A 24,966-nucleotide genomic window follows, 5' to 3' on the forward strand; every position below is an offset into this window, starting at 1 on the left:
AAGAAAAAGAAATATTAATTGATCCACAACCCAGCTTAAATAATATATTTGGAAAACTCGTTTTCGCAATCGATTTGAATATAAAACATTAAATTTCAAAAGATTTTGACGTTATTGCATTAAAAAAAACATCTTAAAATTTTACTAAATGATTTTTTATTTAATTATAACACAAATTCTTTTTTAGTTTACAATTTAATTATTATTTCAGACTAGTATGTATCTTTGAATTAAAAAAAGTCTAAATATCTGAATACAGTCTTAGTGATTAGAGATAGCAATAAAAATACGTCATATAAGATGATGATTTCTTATGTTTTTTAATTTATTTTTTTTATTAAAAATTATATATATTTTAACATATTTAGTCATAAAATCAAATATTGTTTCCTTTTTATTACCACCTTTATTAGTATATATAATGGCAGAATAATCAATTAAACATAAATTATACATTATTGGTATAGTATATGAGCTAACCCACATTTAAACAATTTTGTATTAATTTCTAATTGATAGATATAATAAAAAATATAAAAATATGATTGTTCAAAGCATACCGCATTCATAAGAGCTTATCGTAATATTAACATTTTTGATACTATTTCCAGTTTTAAGGGTCAATAAAATTATTATGTCCTATAAAATCTTGAAAAAATTTCCTACTAATTCTTAATTAATAAACTGATTATATAAAGCATACAGAGCCCATAAAACTTAAGAAAATCATAGCAGTTTGTTAGTTCTTAAGTGATAAACCTTTTCAATTAAATAAAATGATTATTTATAGTATACAAAGCACATAAATGCGTAAGAAAATTTTAGTAATTTTCTTATAAATTCTAAATAAATAAATCTTTAAATTAATACACTGATTATTAAGGCAAATAGATTAATAAAAACCTATTCAATAATATATTAGCAATTTTTGCGTGAGGTCTTGAATGATAGAATTTTAGATTTAGTAAAATTATTTAAAGCATACAGAGCTTATAAGAGCCTAATTAATAAGATCTTGACAATTTTAATTAATTGATAATTAATAAAATTATTAGTCATAGTATGCAGAGCCTAATACATGAAATTTTAGCAATTGCTGTAATAATTCTTAATTGATAAACCTTTAGAATTAATAAAATGATTCTTTAAAACGTACAGAACCTCTAACACCCTATTAAATAAGATTTTAGCAATTTTTTTATTAATTTTTGACTTGTGAATGTTTATAATCAATAAAGTAATTTTTTTAAATCTATAAGAGCTCCTGTTAATCAAAAAATGTTTACTTAAAATATACTTGGCTCATAGGAGTTTAGGAAAATCTTATCAATTTTGATTATATTTTTTTTGACTGAGGAACCTTAACAGTTAATAAGATTCATGTCTAAAGCATACAGAACCTATGAGAACTCATCAACATCTTAACAATTTTTCTATTCTTGATTTAATTTACACTTTTAATAAGAATAATTAACTATATAAAGTATAAAGAGCCTATAAGAGTTTATTAAAATCTTAGCAATCTTTCCATTAATTCTTGATTCATGAAACTTTATAATCAATAAAATATTTATTTAAAACATACAGTGTCTAAAAGAGCTTCCCAACTTCTTAAAAATTTTTATTTGTATGACCAAATAGTGTACCTTTAAATTAATAAAATAATTATTTAAAATATATAAGAGTTCACAAGATCTTAACAATTTTTATAATTTTGAACGAATCATAAGGTTTTAAATCAATAAAATGATCATTTAAACCATGCAAAACCTTATTAAAATGTAACAATTTTTAAATTATTACCAGATTGCAGAACTTTTAAATTAAATAATTGATAATTTAACCCTTAAGAAGCCTATAAGAATTTATCAAGGCCTAAAAATTTGTTCTATTTTTCATTAAATAGTGAAACTTTTAATCAAATAAATGATTATTTAAAGCGTACAAACCGTATAAGAGCTTATCAAGATTTTAACAATTTTTGTATATTTGACCAAATAATGAACCTTTAAATTAATAAATTGTTTACTTAAAATATACTTTCCTTCTAAGAGCATATGTAAATCTTAGCAATTTTTTGTATTTTTAATGAAATAGTAAACCTTTATAAGCAATACAATATTTATGTAGAACATACAAAGCATATAGGCACTGATCAAAATCTTAGCAATTTTTTTGTTAAATTTTGACTTATGAACTTTTATATTCAATTTGAAAGTAATCGTCCATTTTTTCCTTAAAAAATATGATTATTACGAAAAAAACTACAAGTTTGGTGAAAAGTCTAGAACTTTGAAAAATTTTAGACTTCTTAAAGTTGCTGCTTTAAGAATGTAATTTTTAGAAGCTGTTGTTTGGGTACTTCTTCTTTTTATCTTATATACTATTTTAATTTAAGTAATTGTAGTATTTTCTAGTTTTTATTTAGGTCTGATGATGCCCTTAGGATTGAAACACGTGTAACCTATTTTTAATTTAAATATAGGTTCGAGACTTTTGACCAAACTTGTAGTGTTTGTTTTTAGTAAATTTTTAAATCAATAAAATAATTATTTAAGGCATAAAGAGCCTATCGAAACTTATGAGAATGTTAACAATTATTATATTATACCCAAATTGAAAAACTTAAAACAATAATTAAAATTAATTTACCCAATCAACTCTATCAACAATAAACAAATCTAAAATTAAAACATAATTAAAGTTTTAAACACAATCGACCGCAATAAACCCTAATCAAAATCACGATAATATATATCATATAGATTATGGTTTTGGGCCACCAATTTACGTTAAAAACAATTATTTTTACCATTATACCGTTAAAACCTAAACTTGATATACTGAACGAAAACTCCTAATTAGCCAATTTGTTTTTTGGTATCAGTCGGAGTGACTGGTTGTGTGTGTGTATGTGTGCACGTATTTATTTTGCCCATTTTCCGGTGAAAAAAAAACCCTCTGTTGACGCAGGCAAACGGTTCCGTTTATTTGACCCGATTTACGAAATTATTTATGAATACCCTTTTCAATTTGCAACAAAAACCGCGAATTTTTGAGTCGATTTTGGCCGAGCCTACTTAGAAAAGACAATCAGGGTTTTAAAGTGTGAAAAAGGAGCTTAATCTTTTAGTGGCCTTAAAATTACACTTGATTTAATAATGAAAAAAAATAAAGCAATTTTTTTCTTATTGTCCTATTAATCAGCGTGTAATTTTCCAGTAATTTCCTTCGATACTAAACAAATAACCACTTCATAAATCTGCCATTTCGCGGTACAGTCGGTTTTTCAGCGGTACATGTCGCGGGATTCCGTCGTCGCTAATCGCCCCGCATTTTCTTGTCAATTCTTGATTTATCGTCGATGTTTGTTTCGATTTTTTTTTATTAAAACATAAAATTAACGCCAGAGCGGCTCGATAAAAGAAGTGTTTGAAGAAAAAATCGTTTTATGGCAATTAAAAAAAATTACTTTGACTTTAGAGATTGATTGAGACGTTTAAATGGTATTTCTTTTATTGGGTTGAGAGAATTATATAAAAAAAATTTTACTGAATAGCATGATCCTATTTCAAAATAGGGTGATGAATATCCTAAGTTTCTACGACATTTAAACCACAAATAAACTATTTAAAAGTGCGGTTCAAATGTCGATATTTTGCAATTTTAAAAGATATTGTTATATTTTATTTATAAATTATCGTCTAATTGCTAAGAATTATAATGGAATTTTGAATCATAAAATTTTTACTAAATTTACTTTTTTAGATCCATTTGACGAATATAAGAAAGAAAATAGACCTTCACACTACGTACACTTTAGTACACAATCAGCACATTCACTTTCTGGAAGAAACAATGAATGACGTTAACTGAAAAACCTCTAATACCCTATTTAATACCCTACTTAAAAAATCATTAAATACTCAGAATTATGCAAACATAAATTTATTAAGTTTAATATGGTTAGTTTTATTTTCACTACTATATACAAACCACCTTCTTCGAATGTTCTAATTTTTAAGATACATTTGAGGACATCTTGAACATTACTATACTTTTTTATGTTTATCGCCACATTTTGTTGAATATATTAACCTTTTAAGTCAAAAAATTGAAAACTTGAAACTTATGCACTAGTTTCGAGTTATGATCGTTATTTCTTTTACGCACGTTTTAGGATATAATCAGATAAACCACCTACAAAAATTGTATATTTCAGAGATTATAGTAATGGTATTGACGATGCGTTTGAGAGGGATCATCTTGCATTATATTGGGAATTCATTAACCACAATGATAATGTAAATGTTAAATTAAATATGTTTATTAGTTACATCATGTTTTTAATTAATAAGAATAATTCTTTAAAGCAAAGAATAGAAAAACCGTTTACACCGTAGATCACGTCTAACATTAAATTACTCATGAATTTTGGTAACAAGATCTACCGGAAATTGTTACAACATTAAACGAATGTCAAAATACAACAGTATACAGAACTTCGAATTTTTATAAAGCATGCTATATTTCGTGAAAAAATTGCGTACTTCAATTAATCAGCAAAGAATTTTGGAAAAATGCCCGTTAATTAAGTTTAACTAAAGGTACTAGTAATAGCTGTGATATTTTTTTAAATTTCAGAATGTTTTCATAATAAATAATTATTTTATTAACTCTCGTTCTAGAGCATATAGTATTTCAAGAAAAAGGGAAAAGTTCTATATACGAAATAGATACGAGTCATTTATCTTCGAGTTGAAGTTCACTTAAATTGAGTTTAAATAAATATTTGAAATTGCCACGAGAGTGAATATACTAAAGAAACAATATCCAAACTTACCGAAAAAAGCTTTTATACTTACTTCCAAAAATATCTAATGCAAAAGAACATGCAGATGTTAGTTTAGAAAGAACTTTAGTACTAGTACATGCCTGGTCAACCTGGTAAATGACGTAAGATTTAACCAAAAAAAGAAAGCCTGGATTTGTTTATTGGATTTCAGCAAAGCATTTGACACTTCTTCTCTTTATTGTCAAATTGCACTATTATGGTTTTTCTGAAGATGCTGTGAATTCTTATAAAATCATATTTAGTTGGACCTATTCAGTGTGTGTTTCTTAATAACGCAGTAATACCTGAACCAGTAACCACTGAGGTCCCGCAAGGATCGATCTAAAGGTTATGGTTTCCCCTTTATAATCCAAATTGATATTTGCATAGCATACTGGTCAGATTTAACTTTGACTAATAAGTAGACAGATCACAGATCAACAGTTGATCACAATGACGTAAAGAATTAAAATAAAATAGTGCAGCTCATCCTTATATCAAGCTGTTTTGCAATAAAATTTATAGGATATGGTTGCCCCAGTATTCCAGTTTCACACTTGTATGGGATACTTGTCAGTGTTTAACTTTAGATTGACAAATGACAGATGAAAGGTCACAGATGACTTGACAAGTGACAGATCTAGAAGTGACAACAATGGAATAAAATACTGGTTTTGGTTGCCCCTTGTATTCCAGTTTGAGCCTTGCATAGCATACTTGTTACTGTTTAACTTTAGATTAATAAGTGACAGATGAAATATCGTAGATGATTTGATAAGTGATAAATCTAAAACTGACAACTATGGCATTAAAAACTGAAATAGCAAAGTGCTTTATAAGAGTATGTTTTCAAATATAACTTATAGGTTATGTTAGAATTTATAAAACCAAAAAAACCACCTTATTTATATCAACTATTAAGCAAATTTTTAAAATTGGTTTAGTTTTATTCGAAGCGAAGTCTTTATCTCTTTTTATTAAACATATGCTGTTATAAGAACAAAGTACTTACTGATGATTCTTTCCTTTTTATTTTTTAAATATTGTTTTTCTAATTGATTCTTTTCACTTTGCTTAATTTAAAAAATCTAATGCACCCTACTAATCTATGTAAATTAAAGAGAATAATTAGTATTAAATTTGGGCTGCTCTACATTATTATGTAGTTATGTAATTCTACAGAGTCATCGATATTTGTTATTTTAAGATGTGTAGATGGTACAAATTGGGATGAATAAAAAAAATTGATTTAATACACGCTTAAAATAAGAACTTTAAATAAATTTGAGACATATTTCCATTACTGCATAATATAAAATTTCCAAAATAACCTAATTCTAAAAATCTCCCTGTATAGGGTCACTACATCAATATTAAACCATAGGAGCCCCATATGCCCTCGCTATCAAAATCTACTTTACGATCGTCATAAATACGCCAAATTAACATACCGTGCGTTCGTCCATTTAATGGCTAATACGGTGTTAATTTATTCCACTTTAACACGGAATTTGACGAGTCTAAATAATAAATTGGCATACGGTATTGCGTGCGGTCTGCGCGGGGCTGATAAATGTCACCCTATGGACCCGATATTTGACTTTTACCGGTTAAATAAATATGTTTGGAAACAGTTATTTCGGACTTTATGCTATAATATTTAAAAATGTTATTACACTGAATTTCAACATAGCCACCTTTAAGAGGATTCAATCAAATTTTGCAGTTGAAAAAAACTGATTTTTTGTCCAGTTGAATTCTTCTCTTCTGGATAATTAATTACTAACAAATGGTGCTTTGCCTATATACTCTTTTCTTTACACCATCCTAAAGTTATCGAGTGTTACACCCAATTAAAACGAGCCTCACGAGTTGTTAAATTACCTGTAAACAAACCGGCAAAGACGATCGGTGGTCCCCAAACGTTGTCCTGGAAATCGCAATTCGACGCCCTTTATAAACCCGCAGGATAAGCCAAACATTAACAGCAGGACAACGGGGGGTACGCTAAATAAATACGTAAGTAGCAGGATATTCGCCCTATAGCTCCCTTGTCCCTGGCCTATTATTTTATTATGTTCTTCTGCCGTGGATGGAATTTAGTGGGGGTCCTCCTCCCTATACATATATGTCCTTAGGCCATAGTCGGATGCCTTATGGTGCAGTTTTGATGATTCCCGGTTTTAAGAGCGGGTGACATGTTGGCAGGATAAAGTGGGTTTTGCTAAGGGTCTTTGGGGTATTTATAGACCGGTTTTAAAGATGCATGTTTTGTAAACGGATTTTAGGTTAAAGTGTTGCAAAAGTACCATCCATATTTTAAATAATTGACGATAAAATTATTATTGAATTTTTTTTATATGTGGTACAAAAATATGCATTAAGACGTTTCTGGTATATTCTCAAATGAATTTGGGTCCTTGTATTGTTCCAATTATTCTTGTAATTTTTCCCTAATTATCTGATATTTTTAAAACCTTTTTATTTGAGTATATTGTACAAAAATGTGTGATTTTTAAATGAATGTTTTATGTTTAACTTATTCAAAGATCTTTTATAATTTTTCTATTTTATATATTAAAGTGTTATTTTTTCAATTTAAAATTTACAAAAAAATGTATAAATTCTAAACTTTACTGTTAAATTTCTAAATTAATTAAAAGTTTTGATGAGAATTTTCATGTACTAATTAAAAAAAATAGTTTTATTAGTTATATTTTTTTTTCAATGAGTTTTAATAAATGTTTATTGAACTTAATAAAGAAATTACAACGATATTATTACAAAAATTATAAATGGGTTTTTTTTTTAATTTGTCATAAGTCGACATTATTAAACTACTTTTGTGTAATGTAATTTACTAAAATGAAATGCAATATAACAATCATATTTATAGTTACTAAAGTGGCTTACTTTAGTTTTTTCTTAATGTAGAATTTAATTGCAAATTACTTAGTTAAGTATTTAAATTAAAAAACTTTTCACCAAAATAACAATAATTTATTAAACAAAAAAAAAATAAGCTGACAATTACTTTTGAAAATCGTTGCCCTTTATTTAATTTTTTTTAATTTGTATATAATATTATTATTTAAAAAAATTATATTTTTTTTATATTTTAATTAAATTTAATAATAGAGTCATTAATTAAATAAAGATAGCACTGGAATTTATTTATTGCCTTAGATTTGTTGCTCTTAAGAGGCTTTTAAGAGTTTTTCTTTAATATGGAAAGGAAAAATCTGACATTATAAAATTTGGAAATTTCCTTTTTATTTAAAATAACAATATTATATATTATTATGAAAATGTAAATACGTTAATTATTCTCCTAGTTTTTGTACAATATTATTAGTATTCTGTAGTTAAAATTGATTTAAATAGGTACTCCAGGCTTCTTTGCCGTCGAATTTTGGTGGCTTTACTTTCATCATTGTTTGCATTCCAGGATCGGGATGAAGAGGAGTCCGTTTTACTTTCATCGCTAGTTCTTGGATCTTTTTTTGTACTTGCCCCAATTCTGCTTTTACCGTTGCTTCAAAGTTAGTCATTAATTGTTTCAGATTCTTCGCCAGATCTTCTTTAAGTTGTAAAACTCGTTCCTCTTGTTTTCTGTCTCGTTCCTCCTGCTCCTTTTTAAGATTATCTTTTAAATTAATTAAGTCATCTTTCATGGTTCGAATCAGCTCTTCATTTTCTTTCTTTAGGTCATATTTCATGGTCCTTATTAGGCCTTCATTTTCCTTCTTCAGGTCAGATTTAATTGTCTTTAGTAAATCTTTCTGTTTCTTATCTCGCTCTTCTTGTTTTTCCTTCTGTTTACGGTCTCGTTCTTCTTGTTCTACTTTTTGCTCGTCAAACTTCTTTAATAGCAGCTCCATCAATTTCTCGGTCTCCATCTTGGCCTGACTTCTTGTTAAAGGCATCCACTAAAATGAGCTTTCAAATATCCTTTACTGCTGACACCAATTGTAACGAAATTCGGGAACACACTGTCGTTTAATTGTTTCCAAAGTAAAAACTGACTAAACAATTAAAACTACAGTCAAGGCGAGTTAGGTTAGTGTTTTTGACGTTGACAATAAAAGTGTGTTCCCGAATTTCGTTACAATATAATTATTAGGATAATGAAAAACTATATAATTTCCTAAGATAAGTATTAAAATAACATTTTAAAGTTTAATAATCTTAATATATTAATTTTAAATTTGTATTTTATTTAATAATATAAAATGACACTTGTATTGCTTAGGCATGTGATTTTAACGAACAAAAGTGTGTTATTGCATTAGGTATATACAAATTAGAGTTGTTATTATATATATTTTTATTTTTCTTTATTTTTGAGTAATTTATTGATTTTTGTATGTCAGCTTAATAAAGGTTATTATTATAAAGTATTCATATATATATTTTAATTTGTAGTGGGTACACATTACTAAATAACTTTAAATTCTTCATTAAAATTAAATTATTATTTTTTAGTTCAGAATTTATTACATCACTAACAAGTGTACCTAGTCAAAAATTTCCAAATAAAAAAAAATATTTACAAAAAATATTAATTAAAAAACAAAACAAAAACTCGATTATACTTTGAAATTTTACCATTTTTTTATATTCGGGATTTTTAAAGGGTTTTGCAAAGTTTAATTTAAATAATTAAGGCAAGAAGTCTACAACTTATAATTTTAGAATCTTAAAAAAAAAGTGTATATTTTTAGTTAAATTTGATAAAAGAAGAATAAAAATACAATAAGGAACGTTTTTACGTTTCTTATTTTAAATTTAATTAATTACAGAAAGATTAAAAAATTATATAATTCCAAACATAATATAAAAAGTGATTATTTTTTTAATTTATTCTTAGTTTTAAATAACTAATTTTTTTGAAGTTTTATTAATTAAATAAGTGAAAAACTAGGGCTTTTTAAAACTATTTATATTAATATGTTCTTTTTTATTTAATGTGTGTACACATTATTAAAAAAACTGTACATTTTTTATTAAATTTAAATTCACTATTAATATGATATTTATAATTTGTGTAGTTAACACGATTTAGTTTTTCTTTTTAAATTTGAATTTATTTGAATATAGTTTGGAATAAAAAATATATTACCAAAAAATAAAAAAATGTTTTTTTTTTAATTTGAAGTAAGAACAATATATTTTTTTTTTTAATTTAAATAAGAAATTTTGTGTCAAATACTTAATTTCTTTTAAAGTTTAAACTAAGTATAAAAATAAATAAAAAATATATACTACATCTATAAAGAAATGAGGCAATTTTAGTTTATTAATTTAAAAAAAAAATGCATATTTTAATATTTAAATATAAATTAATTTAACTAGAAGGTAGAACACATTATAAAAAAAAATTAATTTGACGTATTATAATTAAATTAAATATAATGTTTATAGCTTTTGTATTTAACCCACTTAAGTTTTCTTAATTTAAAATCTATTAGAAATGCCTTAATAAAATTAATTAAAATCTTTGGAATAAAAAGAACAATTTTAAGAAATATTTAAAAATAATCAAAGAATTAGACCTAATACTTTAATTAATTTATTGTAATTAAGACTTCTTTCAGATAAAATAAGAAATTTTTTTAAATTAAATTAATAACAATAATATAAAAAAAAATACATTCCATTTAGAATGGAATTTCTTAATTTCAAAATTAATTTAAAATTTAAACAATTTATTATTAACTTAAGAAATTTTGATTTTAATTTTAAATATAAATGTGTAGCTTCTTTTCCAAATATGGGACTTTATAAGGATTTTAAAAAAAATTTAATTGTAATTAATTAGATAAAACACTAATTAAAATGCATATATTTTTCAACATTTATAAAAAAATCATTATCAAAAAAAAAAAAAAAATTTTAAATCCAATAAATTAAATTATTAAAATTAAATCAAATTTTTCAATATTATATTTTCATTAAGAAAAAATATATATAAATAAGTTTAGAATAAACACATCTCATTAAAAATTCAAGGTACTCTAAAGAATCTTAATATTTTAGAAAAAACTAGGAACTAATCCAAGAAGATTAAACTTTTAAAGAAATGGAAGAGATTACTGAGTATACTATTGACAAACATAAAATAATTTTTATATATTTTTTTTAAATTTAAACAAAGGATACATTATTAAATAATCTTATAAAATAAACAACTTTAAAAAATTTTTATACAAATAGATTAAATAAAAATAAAAATATTTTCTTACGGTTCCTATGAAAAATAATAACAAATTCAGATTAAATAGATTCCACTAAAATCTGAAGGTACCATAAAGGATCATATTCCTCCAGAAAGTATATTCCAAGAAGATTAAACTTTAAAAAAAATTCAAGCGATCTTATAAATATTCCTTAAATTCCTCTAATTCAAAAACTTTAAAAGTAAAAATAAATTTTAAATTATATCACGTCAACTCCACTTTATAACCTTTAAAAAACAAACTTTCCTTTAAAATATGGAAATCGACGTAGTTAACCGGGAAACTCGCGCCACTTCGTCAGTTGTTATCGGGTGAAAGTTAACTGACATAAAGCGCTTAAAACCGCGGAAAACATCCCCCCGGGGACCGAAACTCATATTCGTAAGACCCCGCTCATGGTGTTGTTTTCTTTTCAGTTTCACCATCTTCAGGTAAATAACCTGCGGGGGGTATATGCGACTTTATGTTTACCATGTATTTAGGAACGCAAAGAGATATATATATTTAGAAAGTTATTTTTAATAATACACAGTAGGAACTACAATAAGGCAATAAAGCTCTACCCTCAAGGGCTTTAGGAAATAATTTTCTTACACGCCACATATATATATATATATAGTGGTGGAGTTTAGTCAGCATGTCAAATCAGCATTTCACGGCGGTCTAAATGCAAACATCTAAATGCAAGAGGGGTCTCGAAACCACCGGTATTAGTCGGTGTTTAAATGCTTATGAAGGACAAAGGTTCAAAGGCTCCAGCTTTGGGGTCTTAATGGTGAGTTTTCGCCCTCCTTTTAGGGACAAGAGGATTTGTACTAATGGGTTTACTATATATGTATAAGGATCTTAAGTATTGGGCATTTGGTCATAAATTAACTAAGGTGAAATTTTAATTCCCATAAGAGCGAATAAAGCAGGAGCACGTACATATCAGCTACAGGTAATCTCAATATTTTTTTTGACTATTTTGGAGGAGTTGCTACATACTATATAAGTATCAATTAAAAGCTTAATTTGAAGTCTGAGTCAAGAATCCTCACTACTCAACTGCCTTGACTAAAATTTATTTTTATTCAAGACAGTTGAGTAGTCATAGCATTTGATTAGTCCAGGCAATTGAGCCAGAAATTGTTATTTATTGTCAAGCAATTTATTGACATTTTACTGGTTTATTTCGATTTAGGTAGCATATTCCTGTATTTATTTAATTTATGTCCAACATTTTTTCAATTTAGACATCTGAGCCAAGGATACTCATCACTTACCTCCCTCGATTAATGTATATTTGTATATAAAGCAGTTGAGCAGTTTTAGCATTTGATTAGTCCAGGCAGTTGAGCCAGAAATTTATTTTTAATAACAGGCAATTTACTAATAAATTAAAGCCAATTGTAGTTATATTTCAGGCGGCATACGTATTACTTAATTTATTTAATTTTAGTCCAATATTTTTTAAATTTTAAGCGTCTGTGCCAAGAATCCTCTTTACTCAACTGCCTTGACTAAAATTTATTTTTATTCAAGACAGTTGAGTAGTCATAGCTTTTGATTATTGCAGGCAATTGAGCCAGAAATTGTCATCCAATGTCAAGCAATTTATTGACATTTTACTGAATTATTTCGATTTAGGTAGAATATTCCTGTATTTATTTAATTTTTGTCCAATATTTTTTCAATTTAGGCATCCGAGTCAAGGATCCTTATTACTTAACTGCCTCGATTAATGTGTATTTGTATATAAATCAGTTAAGCAGTTTTAGCATTTGATTAGTCCAGGCAGTTGAGCCAGAAATTCATTTTTAATAACAGGCAATTTACTGATAACTTAAAGCCAATTGTAGTTATATTTTAGGCGGCATACATATTACTCAATTTATTTAATTTTAGTACAATATTTTTTAAATTTTAGGCATCTGTGTCAAGAAACCTCTTTACTCAACTGCCTTGACTAAAATTTATTTTTATTTAAGACAGTTGAGTAGTCTCATCATTTGATTAGTCCAGGCAGTTGAGCTAGAAATTGCCATCTAATGTCAAGCAATTTATTGATATTTTATTGAGCTGTTCTGATTTTTTAAAACATGTAATTTACTGATAAATTAAAGCCAGTACTAGTTATATTTCAGGCGGCATACGTATTACTTAATTTATTTAATTTTAGTCCAATATTGTTTAAATTTTAAGCACCTGTGTCAAGAATCCTCTTTACTCAACTGCCTGGACTAAAATTTATTTTTATTTAAGACAGTTGAGGAGTCATAGCATTTGATTAGTCCAGGCAGTTGACCCAGAAATTCATTTTTAATATCAGGCAATTTATTGATAAATGAAAGCCAATTGTAGTTATATTTCAGGCAGTATACACATTACTCACTTTATTTAATTTTAGTCTAATATTTTTAAAAAGAGCTGCTACACACTACATAAGTGTTAATTAAAAGCTAAATTTATAAATAAAGAAACCTAAGAAGTCCGAACATTTGTTTTAGGGGAAATACCTAAAATTAAATCTAATCTGATCCTACATTTGAAATTAACAAGCAATTATGTTATTCTCCAAGTAATTATTTAACTGTATTAGGTTAAGCTTTTGTGGATTTTTCTCAGACTATTTAAAATCCAAATTCTTATTTTTTTTTTAAATTGTTCTTTGTTTTAAATATTTTTAATTTCTACTAATACACGGTACAACAAACTAAGAGTGTTTTACCTAAACCCTTATCAAACTACCAATTATTCTATATTATATGTTCTGTGATAATACCAGTGCACAATAAGTTGTTATTAATAGCTTTGACTAAGTTGTTTTTCTTACTTTTTTCATCAAATTGTTTATATGATGATTCCACTTAAGAAAATGGTCAATTTCTACCCTAAGGTATTTCATAGAGTTTGCCTCCTAAATATTTATGGGTCCTTGAATTTCAATTGTTTGAAAATTGCAATTTCGCTTTGAAGTAAATGTCAAATTTTGTTTTTTTTTTGGAATTTACAGTTAAGAACTTTATAGTAAATATTATTTTTAATCATTTTCAGCCAACCTCTCTAGCCCTTGCCACGAATCACCTTGATACATGATAACTGTGTCATCTGCAAATGCTGAACCGGTACCTACATCGTTCATTTTCGGAAGACACTAATGAATGATCAAAAATCTGGACTCTCATATTAAAGTAATGCTATATTTGGTTTTACTTAATAAAAATTAAAAAAAATAAGGATAATTTAATAATTATATGTTTAGAAGTAAATAATTTTTTTACATATATAAATTTATTAAAACTAAATTATAAATTCAACAAAGTAGCTTACATTTTATTAAATTATTTAAATCCTTGAATAAATGTCACCAGAAGTGTCTTTGACTATTTTAAACAACTTTTTAAAATATTTATTGCTTAAAAAGAGAGTTTTTTTAATTGTTTTAGGACAAAAAAATCTATTTATCCAATACATTTAAGTTTTAATAATTTTCAAATGTATAATTCTATGATGAGACAATTCAAAACAAAGCAAGTCAAAAAAAACGCTACTACACTTTGAATTAATTACATAATATATTTAATGGACGTAAGACTTAATAAATTATGTTTTTATCTAAATATAAGACATTCTAGATTTAAGGAGCGTAAAACATAGTAACTAAATTATAATATTTGTATATGGAGAGCTTATTCTAGTTAAAAAAAATTTAATTCTTAAATAATTTAGACCTAAAGGAAGCAAACAAATTAATTAGGTATTTTAATTATACAATTTCGGCCAAAAATATAAGATGATTTAGAAAAATTACTTTAATTTTAGTAAAATTTATTTAAATTAATTTTTTTATATTTTCAAATTTAATTAAGAAAAAAAAGTATTTATAACTGCAATTAAGAAACATATTTACTTGTATTTAATATCTCAGATTTTAACAAATTTTAGGTGTTTTATTAGGATTTTATCCTTCGTTCAAATTAAAAAAAAAACAATAAAATACGATGATTTTAATTTATACAAATTTTTAGGTTATCTCTTGGATGAAACTTATAAAATTATTATGAAAAAAGGAGGAAATTTCAGTTTTCTAGGGCCTTTTTTTAATTAAATCTTGTGAAAAACATTGAAATATCGTTTATTATAATAATTAGTTTTGAAGAAAATCAGAAAAATATTCAAAGAAAAAAATTTTGAAAATTTAAATTGACTTAGAAACCCCTAGAGTAACAGAAATTTGATTTTTTTGGCCAATATTTCAAGTTTAAAAAAATCTATTAAACTAAAAATTGAAATTTGAAATTAATTTAAATTAGTTAATATTTTTTTCCAGAATTTTTACTATAAATAGTAAACATTTATTAGTTTAGGCAGTTAAGCCATAAATCCACTTCAAATTTTAGAGAATTTAGTAATATTTTAGGCATTTGGTGATTTTCAGTTTAATATTCCCTTATCTTTAGACAAGCTAGGCAGTCCAAGTCCAGACTGCTCTATATAAGGCAGTTAAGTAGTCATGGCATTTGATTAGTCCAGGCAGTTGAGCCAGAAATTCAATTTTAATAACAGGCAATTTATTGATAAAGTAAAGCCAATTGTAGTTATATTTTAGGCGGCATACATATTACTCAATTTATTTAATTTTAGTCTAATATTTTTTAAATTTTAGGTATCTGAGTCAAGAATCCTCTTTACTCAACTGCCTTGACTAAAATTTATTTTTATTTAAGACAGTTAAGTAGTCATAGCATTTGATTAGTCCAGACAGTTGAGGCAGAAAATCAATTTTAATATCAGGAAATTTACTCATAATTTAATGCCAATAGTTGTTTTGTTTCAGGCAGTATGTATCTAAATTTAAGTAATTTCATTCCAATATTTCTTTAATTTTAGGAATCTAAGCTACGAATCCGTATCACGCAAGTACCTCGACTAAAATTAATTTTTATTTAGGATAGTTGAGCAGTTGCATTTGATTAGTACAAGCGGTTAAGCGACAAATCAGGCAATTTCCTGATAATTTAAAGCAAATTATTATTTAGTTTCAGACAGTATATTCTTGCATTTATTTAATTTTATTCCTATATTTTTTCAATTCTAGGCCAAAAATCTGATCCAAAAATCCTTATCAATCAACTGCCTTAAATAAAGTTTATTTTTATATAAATCAGTTTAGTTCATAATCAAGTTATAATTTTGATTCAGAAATATTTTTGTTTTTATTTTTCTTTACATTCTTCGTTAAAATCCTTTTGAAATTTTAAATTTAAAAAAAAAAAAAAAATATATACGTGGAAAATATACACCTCTTAAATTAAGACTAAATTGCTTAAGTTTTAATTACCATTGATTTAAATTTTATATTTATAAAATAATTCTTATAGGTTTTTGTATTTTAAATTTTTTGCAAAGAATCATCCAAAGATTTGTAGATCGAACCACCGGATCAGTGCCAAAAAGTTAATTATTCTGAGGATTTCTGTCTTATTTTGACTTTTTTCCTAAACTTCTGGAACTTTCCTTTCCAATTTTTTTAAAACTATTATTTTGTGATTTTATTTGATATTCAAATTTCCACCCGTTTTCTTTTAAAAAACTATAAGGCATCCTTGTGCTTCTAAAAAAATGTATAAATATTTTTTTAAATTTTAAAAATTACTAAGTTATGTTAAAAAAACTGATACTAAAAAACTACATTATATCCTTAGAACTCTAAACTTTATTTCTCAACAATGTTACTATAATTGGCAATCTACTTTAAGAAAAGTCATTCAGTCGATTGAACCAATAGAACTGTAATGAATTTTAATTTTTTTTTGCAGAAATCGTTTCTGTAATTCGCATTTTATTAATTTGCACTAACAGTTTTAGGCGGCGCAGTCGGTTGGATCATCCATGGGAACTTTGGCGCCCAACATTGTGTGGCATTATGAAGTTCTCCTAAAATACATTCCTGTATGATCCATTTTTCTTATATATTTGACTTCCTCTTCATTCAGCAAAGCAATAGGTCTTCAAATTCTCCGTAAAATCGGGACAATTATTATAACATATACTTAATAATATTTGATAAAAAACATACTTTTTAGGCAAACCTGGCCTAATGGCTGGACATTAAATATAGAAAGTTATTATAATATTTTTTTTTCAAATAAGAAATTAATTTGAATTGCCCATTTAAATTACGACTTTCTAGCAAAACCTTAATTCTATACACTTGCGATTTTTTGGGTACGCTTAAGTGACCAAAAAAATAAAAAAATACATTACAGTCAAATTACGGATCAGTACCACAAAAGCACATTTTTTCTTCCACAATTTGCCTTGACATTTTGCCGATTTTACGCGATATTTTCCCAGTTTTCCTCCCCTTTCCCCTCTCGAAAAAAAAAACTTAATGAAATATCGTCCTGTCCTGTCCCGTTCAATATGATAATAATTGCTGGGGGTCCCGAATGAGTTATAGGTCCGATGATGCTATGAGAAATGTTCGCACGTTGTCCAGTTTAATCTCGCTGAAATACGTGATGTTTCCTGTTTATTATTATTACAGCTGGAGAGCACGTTTACGTACATATTTCTTTCGTAGTATTTTGTTATAAATTAAAATGTGAAATTATATTAAGGAACGTTTAATTCGACGTTGCAACCTAGAAAACCTATAAGGAAATATGTATGTTGCAGGGGAAATAATAATTATAAAATATAGCAACAAAACTTGTGATAAATATATTTTTAGCAATGCCAAAAGTTCGATCACGACTCACGATTTTGTTGCCATATAATGCACAAAATAGAAGAACTTGTATAAGTTTAGTTCTAACTCTGAGTACAAGTACTTTTTTACGACGAGTTTATTTAAAAAACTCATGAAAACAGTTGATAAGAATCTCTAACTCAATTCGGGAAAGCATGTCGAGCCCTTATTAAGATTAAGCCGTTATCAGCAAAACCAAAAAAAAGAAAAACAAACAAAACCACTTTTTTTTAGCGAGAAAACGAAAAAAGGTATATGTATATACGCAACGGGAACAAAACGCGAGGGTCGGTAAATAAGCGGGGGTGCCTGTGTTGTACAAACAATAGACACCGTTGTTCTGACCTTATCTGCCCTTTTATGGAATTTAGGCCCAGGATAAAATGGGCTTTTGCCTACCTCCCTTGCCCCCCTACCCCTTCATTCTGCCATTCTTTGCTGATGTTGTAATATGCCCTTTACGTAAAACGAGCTAATAAACCTTCTCATGTAGCAAAGGATTACTTCTAGCGGAATTGAATGTTTTAACTGTTCCTAGTCTCTATCATCAGTTTATTTCTCCTTAGAACCTTAGCGCATTTAAACTAAAAAAAAATTAATTGGTTTGAAGAATTTTGTAATTTGTGCATCGTGTACTTTTAAATTATGCATCTAATTTGTTCTTTACTTTTATTTTTGTTTTGCTGATATTAAGTGATCATCTGAAGGTCTTCTATAGTTTCTGCAGTTGCAACCGTATCGTCGGCATATATTAAGTTGTTTATTTGGATGCCATTTATTTTAATGCCTATATCTTAATTTCAAAGTATTTATTTATAATGTCTTCTGAGTTCCGATATAAGTCCAGTGATTTTTTATTCTTTATTGTTTTTATAGCGTATAGCAATTATTCTTTAATTATTTCTGGTTCTTTGTTGCCTTGTATGCTATCTATATATTATGTTCTTGTCTTTTATCATTGAACAATTTTCTTGTAGATCATATTTAATTTATTAGTAATCAAAGGTGCGTCGTGTATCATTAAATTATGCATCAAACCTTTTTGCTTTAATTTATGAACAATTTTAATTTGTATGTAAAATATTTAAAGAACTAATGAAAATGTAATTTACAAAGCTCCTAAATAATTAAGTGATTCTGTAATAATACAAATAAGTGAAAGTATTTTTTAAAATGTGCATCTTTATGCATTTATTTGATTTTTTTTTTAATTATAATAAATTATCAGTAAAATAGTAAAATCATTCAAAAGATTCAGATTAAAGATAAACGTTAATTTTAATATTGCTGAAATTTCAAGCAATAGAATTATTAGTGTTTTTAAGCTTATCGCACTTATATTATTTTAAATACACCAAAATTTAAATAATGAGTAGGACAAAAGAAAGAATAATATTATATGATATATACAATGCTATATTCTAAAAAAAAGAAAGACAAATATACATAAAAAAAAGGAAAAAGTAAACATTAAAGTTTAACACAATTTTATAATAACAAATTAAAAATGTTAGCAAGATGCTATTTTGGGTCACATAGAACAACAAATAACTTCTCTATTACTATTTTGCAAATTTGACTCGAATTGCTAATGAAAATATAATTAAAGTTCAAAGACAAAAAGATTTTAAACATATGTACGTCACATACAATTAAGTTATGCATTTAAGTAACATTTTCCGATTCAAAAACGACTAATTCACATTAGAATTTGCGGGTGCTGGTGAGGGTAATTTAAAAGAATTAAATTTATTGCTTTAAGGCTTCATATTTATCCGAACGATAAAAAACATCCATAAATTAACACAATGATTAACAATTCCAAACCGCTTGGAGTTAAGGGCCTTACCATCGTCTTGGCGTAAGGGGGCGGATGTGAACGCGCCTTAAATTATGCACGCGTCTTGATACGGTCTTTATTAATTGATGACAAGTCGGCAACAGTGCCCGATGCATAATGCATTAACTTTAAGACGTGGCGCAGTCGGTAGGACCCTTAAGACGATCCCCTCCTTCGGGAGGCGATTCCACAACTGAAAAACCGAAAATTATTATTAAGGGAATCTTTTAGGTGAATTTTTACAAAATCTGTATGGAGCACCACATCATATTCAACCCTATATTGTAACTGCATTATGGAAATGCGAACCGGCAAACCGAATTAACCGTGGCATCAGATAATCATGCGTAGGCAAATTGGCACCAGCCAAATAAATGAACTGGACATGGGGAACGTTGGTGCGGCCGGTTTAAAGTAACGACCCCAACGTTAACGCGATTTGAGATCGTTATCATGAAATTTCCAAAATTCGTCGGTCATTATACGATCCAATGGGTGCCATCTATCATTCGATATATGCGAGAAAACTAAACGATTTCTGTTGATAAATGTCGTTTTTTTTTGTGATGTTTATTTTACTTCTCTAATTATTTATAAAATCATGAAATGAGATAAATTTACTTAAAAATTTTTGATTTGAATGCGTAAAAAATTAACAGTACATTACAGTAACAAGATAAATAGTACCATCGATTATGGAGATTTTACAAGCGAAGTGGATTGCAACTATACAATTTAATTTTATTATGTATATTCGATTCATTTTATATATAAAGCGTATACAATTAGTATTCCCGTCTTCATAGTGATTATATTTTTGAAGTATAAATAAAGCTACATTTTAAAATTGTAACTTAAACAAGTTGTTTACAAAAGGCAGCAGAAATTCACGTTTTTTAAGGCTAATAATTTTATATATTATTCGATTTTCAGATTCTTCGTAAAATTTTAAGAAATTTGAGATAGATAGATTGAAAGATATTCATGACAAACTTTATTCAAGTAGTTTTTGAATTAGAGACAGATAAAAAAAAATTTTTTTCAACTTTAAGAGCCATAACTCATTGTCTTAGGATCAAATGATTTTTTACACTCCTATCTCAACTTTTATTAATTAAAAGAAAATGCTACAATTAATTGTCTTTTTTTCCCTTGAAATTTTACGGTAAACTAAGCTAAAAATATATGTCATGAAATAGACCTTAATAATTTTAAAAATGAATGTAAAAATCATTTTATTCTAGGAGGATATATTAATTATGGATATATAGCTTCTTAAAGTTGAGAAAATTCAACTGTCTCTACTTCAAAAACTACTGGATTAAAATATATTATGTAATACATTAAATTGCCTAAAATTTAACTCAGAATCAGATAATTAATGATTATATAGGACTGTTATGTACCATTCAGAAAAACATTAAATTCTTCTGCCACGCCTTATGTGAGTACCCTGTCTATGTCAAAATAATTAAAAAAAATAGCTTTATGCACCTCTTGTATAAAATTATTTTTTTTGATTCAAAAATACATGGAGAAATAGGGTACTAAATGTACAGGTAGCATATTCTTGCAAAATAAATGTACATTGTTATTTAATTCAAAAATTTCATTAATTCGTTGTAATTGATCAGACCTTGGATTTTCTTAAGTAGAATTATTTATAAGGATATATCATTTTATTGCAATAACCCTTGAGATTTATTTTATAAATTAAAAATTTAAATCAATGGTAATTAAAGTTTAAGTTGTAGATTCTAAATAAAAATATTTTGTTTTTCTTTCTTTGAAAGGATTTTAATAAAGAATATAAAGAAAAATAAAAACTAAAATATTTCCGAATTATATTAATCATGTAAATCATGTAAACATATGGTTCATCTGCATGGACTACTGGACCTGAAACTGAACTGATTTATATAAAAATAAACTTTATTCAAGGCAGTTGATTGATGAGGATTTTTGTGTTAGGTATCTAGAATTGAAGAGAAATTGGACTAAAATTGAATGCCATAATCTATTGCCTGAAATAAAACAACAATTGGTTGTAAATTATTAGTAAATTGTCTGATATTAAAAGTGTTCTGTTGCAAAATTTCTGTTGCAAATGCCTGGACTAATAAAATTATATGACTACTCAACTGCTATAGATAAAAAAAATTATTTAGACGAGGTACTTGCGTAATACGGATTCTGAGCTTAGATGCCTAAAATTTAAGAAACATTGGAATAAATATAAATTGATCTAGAAATATTCTGCCTGAAATTAAATAACAATTGGCATTAAATTTTGAGTAAATTGACTGATATTAAAAATGAATTTGTGGCTCAACTGCCTGAACTAATCAAATGTTATGACTACTTAACTGTCTTGAATAAAAATAAATTTTAGTCCAGGCAGTTGAGTGAAGAGGACTTTAATTCTACACACTGTTGGGCGCCAAAATTCCCATGCATAATCCTTCCGACTGCACCGCCAAAAATTAATATTATTAGAAAATGCTAACTACAGGTTAAGGATTTTCATGTGAGATCAGTTGGAAATCAAAGTTCTACCAACTGTGTCGAAAATTTAAAAAATATAAAAAAATCCAGTAAAACCAAAAATAAATAGGAGGCAATTAAATTGTATTGCCTCTTAAATAAGCAAATTTTAAAAATTTTACGTCAACAAATAAAAAAAAATTAATAGATTTTTCGACTCTATAAATAAGGTTCTTGCCCTGTAACATCCACTCCCCTGTATGCACCAATCTCGAGTCCCTTATCAAAGATAATAAGAAATATTCTGCCTGAAGTTAAATAACAATTGGCATTAAATTTTGAGTAAATTGACTGATATTAAAAATGAATTTCTGGCTCAACTGCCTGGACTAATCAAATGCTAAAACTGCTCAACTGCTTTATATACAAATATACTTTAATCGAGGCAGTTGAGTGATGAGGATTCTTGGCTCAGATACCTCAATTAAAAAAATATTGGACAAAAATTAAATAAATACAGGAATATGCTGCCTAAAACGAAATAGCCCAATAAAATATTAATAAATTGCTTAAAATTATATGGCAATTTTTGGCTCAATTGCCTGGACTAATCAAATGTTATGACTACTTAACTGTCTTGAATAAAAATAAATTTTAGTCCAGACAGTTGAGTGGACAGGACTTTAATTCTACACACTGTTGGGCGCCAAAATTTCCATTCATGATCCTACCGACTGCACCGCCAAAAATTAATATTATTAGAAAATGCTAACTACAGGTTAAAGATTTTCATGTGAGATCAGTTAGAAATCAAAGTCCTACCAACTGTGTCGAAAATTTAAAAAATATGGAAAAATCCAGTAAAACCAGAAATAAATAAGAGGCAATTAAATTGTATACAAATAAGCAAATTTTACGTCAACAAATAAAAAAAATTTAATAGATTTTTCGACCCTATAAATAAGGCTCTTGCCCTGTAACATCCACTCCCCTGTATGCACCGAGTCACTTATCCAAGATAATAAGAAATATTCTGCCTGAAATTAAATAACAATTGGCATTAAATTTTAGGTAAATTGCTTGGTCTTAAAAATGAATTTCTGGCTCAACTGCCTGGACTAATCAAATGCTAAAACTGCTCAATTGCTTTATATACAAATATAATTTAATCGAAGCAGTTGAGTGATGAGGATTCTTGGCTCAAATGCCTAAATTAAAAAAATACAGGAATATAAAGCCTAAAACGAAATAGCCCAATAAAATATCAATAAATTGCTTGACACTAGATGGCAATTTCTGGCTCATTTGCCTGGAATAATCAAATGTTATGACTACTTAACTGTCTTGAATACAAATAAATTCTAGTCCAGGCAGTTGAGTGAAGAGGACTTTAATTCTACACACTGTTGGGCGCCAAAATTCCCATGCATAATCCTACCGACTGCACCGCCAAAAATGAATTAGAAAATGCTAACTACAGGTTAAAGATTTTCATGTTATATCCCAAATTCTAACACAGTTGGGAATCAATGTCCTACCAACTGCGTCGAAAAAAATATGGAAAAATCCAGTTAAACCAGAAATAAATAAGAAACAATTAAATTGTATACAAACAAGCAAATTTTGAAAATGTTACGTCAACCAATAAAAAAAATTTAATAGATTTTTCGACCCTATAAATAAGGCTCTTGTCCTGTAACATCCACTCCCCTGTATGCACCAATCTCGAGTCCCTTATCCAAGATAATAAAATATAAATCCCAACTAAAGGACACTTTTGTATTACGGAGGGTGATAGGAGAACACGTCCGAGCGATGTCATTAGATACCCCTTTTTCTAACAGGGGGGCGGACAAAAGTGTATTGATATGTCGCCTGCTCAATTGACTGATAATAATTTCCCGTACGAGTGTTCTTTATCAGATTAGGGATCCACGTATGCTCTATTAGGTTTTACTAAGAGATCACGTTCGAATTCCACTTCCCAGTAATTAGTAATTTAATACGGATATCATCCGATGCATTAAAAGCAATTATCTGTTTGTCACTTTCGTAACCAACTGGCCCGCTGTTTATGTTATGACCACTTTTAACTGAACGTTTACACGTAATTTTACAATAATTTTTATCGTGAACGGTCATGTGCTCCGATCCAGGCCCTCCAGATCGGTTTACTAAGGTCGTAACTTTCAAACGGATTGGACAGTTATGCATATTGTTATCTCAAGTGTGGGCTTAATAATTACGATTAGGTTTTAGTGAAAGGCACATTTATTAGGTTTTAATTATGCCCTATTGTTTAGCTTAATATGAGATTTGCTTTTGTGATATTAGAGTGGGATAAGAAAACGTTTTTTAGTTGCCTTATAAAGATTAATATTAAACAAAAAAAAAGTAGTATAGTGGGATATTTGAAAATGCCTTAATAAATACAATTTTACATCTTAAAGAGCCTTATTTATAAAAAATGGGCCAATATTATCTTCCAAATGTTGGGATTCCAGATTCTTAGTGAGATATTTTTAGTTTGAAATAAAAGACTTATTTTACCGTTTTTCGAATAATATATATATGTAAAATAGATTTTGAAAGTGGGTGGAATTTTTTCCAAAAAAAACAACTTAAAAAAATACCTATTACTCAAAAAGCGTGTAAGATACTTGAAAGTATGCACAAAGATGCATTGACTAAAATTATTGAATACGTAGTAAGGGTTTTTTTTACAAAATTGGTATTTTTCCCGAAAAAAATGTCAAAAACTCAAAAAACAAGAAAAATATTTTTTTGACAATTTCTATACAGATTCTCGGGATAAATTGACTAGACACCAGTC

General features: G+C 27.1%; 1 protein-coding gene across 4 annotated transcripts in view; it reads right to left on the bottom strand.

The window, feature by feature from the left end:
- Window positions 1-24,966, bottom strand: part of LOC126734437 (transcription factor collier) — a 154,552-nt gene that overhangs the window by 42,503 nt on the left and 87,083 nt on the right. The window lies entirely within an intron of this gene.

The sequence above is a fragment of the Anthonomus grandis genome, chromosome 3 (assembly GCF_022605725.1).
Source record: "Anthonomus grandis grandis chromosome 3, icAntGran1.3, whole genome shotgun sequence".
NCBI classification, from domain to species: Eukaryota; Metazoa; Arthropoda; class Insecta; order Coleoptera; family Curculionidae; genus Anthonomus; species Anthonomus grandis.